We start from the raw sequence: 3322 nt of genomic DNA, 5'->3' as shown, positions 1-3322 counted from the left end.
CTGGCTGCCTCCACACCTTCACCTACTCCCAAGATACCAAAAACCTTCATATATCTCAAGTTGGGGACAAAAAGGGGGGCCACGGTGGCTGATCATTCAAATAAAACAAATAAAAAAGTATTAAGGCAAAGATTTAAAAAATTTGCATTACATAATTTACACAAAAGCAATGCTGTTATCTCCCCCATGTGGATCAGGAGAGAACTGGGCTACTCTCCTTAGAGAGAAGTAGGGTGGCTTTTGGGAGGGTGTGGGACTTCCTGTAATAATGCATCTCATGATATTTGGAATGACTATTAAAAAAAGAACAATGTACAATCAAAGTCCTTGGCAACATTGTAGGCTATGGGGATGCTTGCTCCAACTTGCTGTCACCTTCACCGTTCCAGTTTTTAAATCCTGAGAGTTTTTTAAAGCCCAAAACAAAACAAAACAAAACAAAAACCAAGTAAAGCTATGCCAATCTCATCTTTTTTTTCTGCACAAGTTAGGTTTGTCAAGAAAGGGTGTAACGTGCTAATCACAGTCCACCTAGAAGCATTTGGGGTTCACAATGGAGGGACCAGACTCATCATTCTCCTGCTTGCTGATCCACATCTGCTGGAAGGTGGACTGTGAGACCAGGATGGAGCTGCCAATCCACACAGAGTACTTGCCCTCAGGGGGTGCAATGATCTTGATCTTCATTGTGCTAGGTGCCAGGGCAGGGATCTCCTTCTGTATTCTGTCAGCGATGCCTGGGTACATGGTGGTACCACCAGACAGCACTGTGTTGGCATACAAGTCCTTGGTGGATGTCCATATCACATTTCATGATGGAGTTGAAGGTGGTTTTGTGGATGCTGCAGGTTTCCATGCCCAGGAAGGAAAGCTGGAATAGAGCCTCAGGGAAGCAGAACCACTCATTGCTGATGGTGATCACTTGACCATCAGGCAGCTCATAGCTTTTCTCCAGGGAGAAAGAGAATGCAGTGGTGGCCATCTCCTGCTCAAAGTCCAAGGCAACATAGCACAGCTTCTCCTTGATGTCACGCATAATTTCCCATTTGGCCGTGGTAGTGAAGCTGCAGTCACACTCAGTGGGAATCTTCATGAGTTAGTCTGTCAGGTCCCAGCCAGCCAGATCCAGATGCAGGATGGCATGGGGGAGGGCATACCCCTCATAGATAGGCACAGTGTGGGTGACCCCATCACTGGAGTCCATCACAATGCCAGTGGTATGGCCAGAAGCATACAGGGACAGCACAGCCTGGTTGGCGATGTACATGGCTGGGGTGTCGAAGGTCTCAAACATGATCTGGGTCATCTTTTCTTGGTTGGCCTTGGGGTTCAGGGGAGCCTTGGTCAGCAGCACAGGGTGCTCCTCAGGAGCCACACGCAGCTTGTTGTAGAAGGTGTGGTGCCAGATCTCCATGTCATCCCAGTTGGTGATAATGCCATGTTTGATGGGGTACTTCAGGGTTGGGATGCCTCTCCTGCTCTAGACCTTACCAACCATGTAGGGGTCCTTCAGACCATGCCCACCATCACACCCTGATGTTGCAGGCACCCCACAATTGAAGAGAAGACAGCCTAGGGGGCATCGTTGCCCACAAAGTCAGCTTTGCACATGCTGGAGCTATTATCAATGATGAGAACAGAAACATCATCATCCATGGTGAGCTGGTGTGGTGTGGACTGGCAGCAGAGCAAGGGCATGGAACAGTGTGAGTGGGCAGATGTGGTCTCAAAGGTCAATCACTGAATTTTAAGCTGGACTATGGACCAAGTGGACCTAGCAGGTATCTACAGAAATTTTCATGCAACTGTGAAATATATATTCTTCTCATCTCCACACGGGACATTCTCCAAAATAGATGACATGCTTGGCCATAAAGCAAGTCTCAATAAATTTAAAACATCAAAATTAATTATAGCAAGCATCCTTTCAGGTCACAGTGGAATATTGAAAATCAACACTAAGAGAACCTCCCAAAACTACATGGAGCCTGAAAAATCTCTCTTGGATGACCCTTAGGCAAACAATGAAATTACAGCAGAAATCAAAATATTTGTTGAAACAAATGAAAATAGTGACACAGCATACCAAAACCTCAGGGATGCAGCAAAATAAGTCCTGAGAGGAAAGTTTATAGCATTTAAATGCCTATATAAAATAGAGAGAATGGAAATCAACAGCTTAACTTTTTACCTCAAGGAACTAGAAAAACAAGAACAATCTAAGCAAAACACTAGCAGAATAAAATGAATAGCAAAGAATAGAGCAGACATAAATGAGTTTAAGGTTCCCACCAGCAAAAGATACAAAAAATCAATTAATTAAAAAGTTGGTTCTTTGAAAGGATAAACAAAATCACAGACTACTAGCTAGACTAACCAAGGAAAAAAGAGAAAAAATTTAAATTCAATCAGAAATGACAGAGCCAACAAAACAGCTATTACCACGAAAATCAATATGGTCATCAGAGTCTACTTCGAATTTCTCTATGACAACAAATTGGAAAACCTGGAGAAAATAGATAAAAGTCTGAAAATTAAGTTTCCAAACTTGCCACCATGTGCTAACATTGGCAACACTGTACAAACAACTCAGTAAGGTTTCAAAATCTTGGTTTATCAGTGTTTCACACCTGTGTTTGTGTCAACATGTGGCAATGTCTTGCTGAGTGGTATTCATTATTGCTGTTGCATGTTTTGGTGTACTGCACAAGATTATCAGAGCTTGAATTAGAGCATTAAACAAACATTAAATTTCTTGTTAAGCTTGGCAAGAGTAGAAGTAAAGTGGACGTGTTAGTCCAAGTTTATGGGGATAATTTCATGAAGAAAATGGCAGTGTACAAATGGATCAAACATCTTCTGAAGGAAGAGAAAGCTTCACTGATGAAGAGAGGTCAGGTCAGCCAATAATGAGCAGAACTTACAAAAACATTGCAGAAATTCATCAAATTGTGCATCAAAATCATTGACTGACTGTGAGAAGCATAGCCGACCTAATAAACATTAATAAAGAAACAGGAAATCTTAAATGAAAATCTTGGCATGAGAAAGGTATGTTCAAAATGGTCTCAGAGGAGCTCTTGTATCACAACAATGCACCAGCTCACATAGACTGTGATGGAGTTTTTAGCCAGTAAAAAAAATAACTGTATTGGAACACACACCCTATTCACCTGACCTTACCCCCAGTGACTTTTTCTTTGCCTGAAGATAAAGTAAACATTGAATGGAAGACATTTTGATGACAGAGTAATGCAATGATAGCTCTGATGCCCTTTTCAGAAAAAGAGTTCCAAAATTGCTTTGATGGGTGGACTAGGTG

The 3322-nt window shown here is 42.2% G+C and overlaps 1 pseudogene; it reads right to left on the bottom strand.

Annotated features, from left to right (window-relative positions):
• Positions 1–531: 531 nt before the first annotated feature.
• Positions 532–1659, bottom strand: LOC103269824 (annotated as a pseudogene).
• Positions 1660–3322: the final 1663 nt, after the last annotated feature.

Source organism: Carlito syrichta, unplaced genomic scaffold (genome assembly GCF_000164805.1).
Source record: "Carlito syrichta isolate Samal-C Ts95f unplaced genomic scaffold, Tarsius_syrichta-2.0.1 Scaffold309498, whole genome shotgun sequence".
Classification (NCBI taxonomy): Eukaryota; Metazoa; Chordata; class Mammalia; order Primates; family Tarsiidae; genus Carlito; species Carlito syrichta.
This window is presented reverse-complemented; position numbering and strand designations above follow the sequence as displayed.